The sequence below is a fragment of the Salvia hispanica genome, chromosome 5, assembly GCF_023119035.1.
Source record: "Salvia hispanica cultivar TCC Black 2014 chromosome 5, UniMelb_Shisp_WGS_1.0, whole genome shotgun sequence".
Lineage (NCBI taxonomy): Eukaryota > Viridiplantae > Streptophyta > Magnoliopsida > Lamiales > Lamiaceae > Salvia > Salvia hispanica.
In genome coordinates, this window is record NC_062969.1 from 15,774,539 (window position 1) to 15,780,538 (window position 6,000).

The window sequence follows — 6,000 nt, forward strand, 5'->3', positions numbered from 1 at the left end:
GGATAAGGATCTGGGCGGCTGTGCGCGGGTTCCAACCCGTCGGGCAACGACTACAGATCAAATATACGTTTCTGGCTGTGCGCGGAGAGATTCCGTCGGGCAGCCGGTGGCGTATGGAATTTAGGATTCAACGTATCACACATGGAACTTGGCCAAAATAATGTATTCATTGAATGATTAAAATGATAATAACATCTCCTATTTATAATACTCTAATACTACTACCCTAACTTATTGAACAAGAAACAAAATATATGGAAGATACTATGAATCAAAAGATAACTAACTAAAAGATATTGAAGATATGGTGAATCAAAATATACTAATTAATTGGGGAAACCTAAGATATGGAGATCCCCCACGGTTGAAATCCACCTTGTCTTCAAGGTGGAAACTACGAAGCAATGAAGAGAGTTGAAAAGGCAAAGCTTCGGCGATTTATCTCCTCCTGGATCAAAGGTGCACGGTCGCTGTAGTCGAGCAAAAGCAGATCCATTTCTTACCTCATCTGTTATCTCCAACTCCCATTGTGTTGGATCACGAAGATCATCACTCTTGGCATCAAACACCGAATCAAATGTGAATTTCCTTGCATTAACATATAGTGAATCCTTGGAATATATTCTCAACAATGCACCTCCATTTTCACCCAAACAATTCTCAACAACATCTAATATTTGAGCAGCATCGAGAGATGCGCCGACCGTCTTCACTTCCTCAATGGAATCAACCTCCTCGTCGTCACCTAACAATGTTTCTTCCTCTTCACTGATATAGGGGCTGCACAGCGGAGAGATCACGGCTGGTTGGGGCGGTTCATCTAACAATCGGCTCTCCTCTCCACTGTTGTCATTGGGGCTGCAAGCCGGAGCTGGTGGGGCCAGATTCGAAGATGGTACAGCAGCTACAGCGAGCAGTGGTGCTGCTGAATGGCAGTGGCTCGTCATGCTCAAGCAGGATGACGAGCGTTGTGGTGGTGGTGGCGGGACAACAGCGACAGTAGGCAGCGAGGGGCTAAATGGATCGTGACGGAGATAAGGACGCAAGAGGCACCGAGATTCTGCTGCGTGAGGTGGCGGGCAGTCGAGAGGAATTGGTGGAACATATTCCGACGACTCCCAACAAGTAGGTGAACGCGGTGGCCGGTATGGGGGCGGCGTGGGCTGATATTCATGCTGCTCCCGGTGATATCCGGCGTAGGCCTTTCGCGGGGACTCATCCGACGAATAGGGCGGTTGCCCAAAATTCGCGGTAGTGTACTGCCTCGGTGCATAGGAGGAATCCATGTCAGTGTAGGGCATCTGTCGATATAGCGGTGGGTCCCAGCAAGTAGGGCGTCGTGGTTGATCATGAGACGAGTATCTTCGGGCTGCACGGTGCAGCGGGGGATCCCAACCAGAGGGCTGGCGCGCAGGTGGCTGCGAGTATAGCGGCTTTGGATGGCTTGGCGGCAGAAGCTTCCCAAGTCTCCGGTAGTTCGCGTCCATACGCGATTCCAATTTGTCGAAGCATTCCATAATCCGATCGAACATTTGGGATGGAATGATTTCATTATTGGAATTCATGGATGGAGACGATTGGTGGTGAGTAATCATAACAGATAAGGAAAATAATGAAGTAGGAGTGGATGGGTGCGGTGGTATTTCATTTTTGGGTTATGGATGAAAGACGGTATAAAATAGGGAATTGGGCTGCTATTCAGAGGCGTATGCTGATTTTTATTTTTTATTTTTTTATTTTTTGGGTTGGGGGAAATTGGATTAAGGTAGATTTTTTTTTTTTTGGTTGGGGGAAATTGGATTAACGTAGATGGATGATGAGTACGGGATGAAAGCACCAGTTGTTAGGAACCTAAATTCCTAACGAACCGATTAAACGGAAAATAACAAGATAAGAGAATTCGGCGCCCGTGAGGGTCGGCGGGGATAAGGATCTGGGCGGCTGTGCGCGGGTTCCAACCCGTCGGGCAACGACTACGGATCAAATATACGTTTCTGGCTGTGCGCGGAGAGATTCCGTCGGGCAGCCGGTGGCGTATGGAATTTAGGATTCAACGTATCACACATGGAACTTGGCCAAAATAATGTATTCATTGAATGATTAAAATGATAATAACATCTCCTATTTATAATACTCTAAGGGCTCGTCTGGTACGTTTGTAACTAAGTAACATAGATGTATGGTTAATGGGTTTTCTTGAATTCATGGGCAGCATTTTCTATTGTTTGGTTCAGCCCAACTACTATATAAAGTTCTTTTTCAATGTTTGGTTGAATTGGGTTTGGCCTGAAACATACAAGGCCCATGACTATAATACCCTTCTCACTTTCCATTACCCGCTCGTCCCTCCCAATTTGTTGAAGTTTATGGCGGTAAACACACATTAACTCCCGCCATAAACGATTACTGTGGATTTGTTTTCTTAAATAGGGTTAATTCATTCCATCTTCTATCAGCTGCGCCTATAACTAGGACTCGCGTTCTCGGCGAGTGTCGACCAATTGAGGTACCGCCGAGCATCGGAAAGCACTACGACAAGGTCAGCGGTTGGTGTACGCTATGTAGTTTTGTTCTTCGGGTTCGTATTCATGCGTAGATTGTGTGCCGAACCTTAATTACAAAGTGTAACTTAGTTTTTTCTTCTCAAATATGATTTTGAATCCAAATATACCTGTTCTTGTTCTTACCCTTTTCTTGGTCGTTGATGTATTTACCTTGTACGTGTAATGCTGCAGACATGGCTTCGAAGGGAAAGGCGAAGGCTACGTACAACAGGAGCCAATCGGGTTTCTAAATGTTTTTTTATGTTTTGTCGCTAATTGAGTATAGCACTCTGTTATGCCCTGTTTAGTTTATGTTTTGTATCTGTCGTTGGTTGTAGTTGGAGCTTCAGGTGGTCCGTCTGGGATTGTTAAACCCGAGCGTACACGACGTTCTTGGACGAAGCGTGAGGAAGAGGTCCTCATCATGGCCTTGCACGACATTGTTGCGGGCGGATGGAAGGCGGACAACTACTTCCGCCCCGGTCACTCCAAGATGATCTACAACTTTTTGAAACGTGAGATCCCTAACACCGAGCTAAAAGTCAGCCCACACATCAACTCAAAGGTCAGCACGTGGAAGCGAGATTACGGGTCGCTGTCCCTTATGCTCAACCGTAGTGGAATCGGTTCAACTCAAACGGTGGGTTTAGGATCGAGTGTAACGATGACCAATGGGCTCAAATTGTGAAGGTATGGTTTGGTGCGTTTCAATCCCTTAAAAAGTGATATAGATATGTAACCTCTAATAATTGCTTCAGGCTGACTCCCACGCCAAACATATGCGATACAAGTCATGGCCCTTCTACGAAGACTGGCAGAGTATCTTCGGGAAGGATCGAGCAGCTGGTGGGCGTGCGGAAGAGGTGGCTGAGGCTGATGATGTTCTCCACGCTCCTGACGCATCCATAGCAGATGAGTCACAACCCAATATGAGTCTGTACCATCTCGATGACTTCTTTACTGAGGAACAGATTCACGAGGGCCTCCAGTTCGATGGGCTGGGGTATGATGCTGTTGGTGACAGCGACACCCGAAGTGTCCCAAGTCCATCTGCCCCGAAGAAGGCAAGCCGTAAGCGCAAAGTAGAGGAAAGTCTTGGAGTCGATGTTGGATGCGATGACATCGATGAATGACAAAACCAGTGATCGTCTCACCACTCTTTCCACGCGCATTGGTTACGACTTTGATCTTAGTGCGAAGCGAGTCGAAGTCGCTAAAATGCTAGATGACATCCCAGAAATCACGAAGAAGCAGAAGTTCATGGCTTGTGACATCCTTGTGAAGGAGCCCGAACGCCTTGACCTATTCTCCGGTTTTTCCATCGTCGATAAGGCGGACTACATTATCCACATCCTAAAGGAGAAGCATGGTATGTGATTCAGTGGGTGCTGGTAAATGGAGATGGCTTTTTGGTTCAGCATCCCACTTATTTTGCGTATGGTTGTTCTTAAGTTGGTGGCGAAGTGGGATGCCGACGTATGCTTAATGCTAGTTGTGTAGTTGCTTAAGTACTAGTTATGTGTATGTTTAAGTTGTAGTTATGTGGACATCTCTGTGCTAGGTGGCAACTAATATAGTAGTATAGTTGTCGTTGACCTTTTATATATATATATATATATATATATATATATATATATATATATATTTTGCATTGGTGTAATCTCATATTAGGAGAAGAAATATCATGCACTGATATTAAATGCAACTGCATGTCTTAATTCTTTACCTGAGAGATAATGAGTATGAACCTTAGACTCAACAACCCGAAGATAGAAATGGAAATGGATTAATGGCATAGTGAATGAGGAGAGATAACTTAGTCAATATGAAAGTCTTCTGTCATTATTGATTTTATTTCCCTATATTTACATTTGAACTATAATTAAATAACCAATTGCATCAAGACCGTATAATTTATCTAAGATTAAAATATTAAATGTTGACATGACCGCATAATTTATCTAAAATTAAAAGATTAAATGTTGATTTATCCAATTGAATGGGCTTTGCCGCATTGCTCTTCTTGAAAGTCTATTCTAAAATTTCAATTAAATGTTAAGTACTAGTAGTGTATTTTATATATATAAAATTAATATTACTTAATTTCTTCTCATTTTAGTTTTAATTAAATTTTCAACCTTATTATTCTTATTCAAATTATTTTTAAAATTTCAAAATTGGGGATGTTGCGGAAAAATTATATACCATGTGTTCATTACTAACATATTTTGGGATGATATGGATTTTTTAATGCAGAAGTAAAATAGAACGAAGATAGAAATACAAATTTAATGAAATATTGGTATTAAAAAATGAAATACACCTCAAAAAAGATAACAATAGTTTGAAAAAAATAGAGTGTATTTTTATAAGACGAACTTGCTAAATAGTCTATTTTTATGCGATGGAGTGAATATTTGTTTATTAAAATATTGATACTCGTAGGAATTATTGAAAGTAAAATATATATTTATAAAAATAATTATAATTATATTAAATAATTATTTTAAATATTTTTTATCTGGTTCGACCCCACGATATTTAGTTTCTAGATCCGCCATTGATTGTGTACCATTCAATCATGCATTGTATACGCAAGAATCATTAAAGTAGGTGTTCCTGGTCATATAGTGTTCACAAATCTGAATATTCAGTATTGCAAACGCGCGTTCGATCACGTTACGCGCCATTGTATGACGCATGTTGAACATTTCCTTGGGTGAGTTCGGTCTCAGATTGTTCGGCCCCCATTCCTTAGATGGTAACGAACGCCTTTAAAAGGCGTTAGGAAACCTTCGCTGTTGGCGTACCCGTTGTCACACAAGTAGTAGGAACCTTTACAAACAATGAGAGATACCAAAAGATGGTTGTGTCTTCGCACAAATAATATACAATCGTAGCAATGAATGGAAGAAATTGAGGTTTTACCTTTGGGAACTTTGAGCCCATTGGGTCGAGTTACGGCATCGCGAAGAACCCTTGAGTCTGCCACGGATCCTTCCCATCCCGGTAGAATGTACACAAACCGAAGATTTTTGTCGCACACGGCCAGAGTGTTTGTTGCGATTTCACCCTTCCTAGACCTATAACGAGGAGCATCAACTGTACTAACGCGAACATTAATGTATGTCCCGTCTAGTGCACCTAGGCAGCCCTGTGTTAAGTGCAACTAATTAAGCACCACCCCAATGAGTAAGTAGTGTATCTGGTAGAGATTTTGTTTACCTTAAACCATTTCCATCTGGGATCGTCACAGCTGTCATCAATCGGTGACGGTTGTACGAAGAGAGTACTGTGCAGATGAATCACGGCGCGCATGACGTCGTGCACGTAGCGGCTCACAGTATGCTTAGATCGAAGGAAGGAGAATCCGACAATGCGATTTTTAGTGTGATGGGCAAGAGTCATAAGGAACATTGCAACCTGTTCCTCCACACGAACGTACCGTTGGTCAATT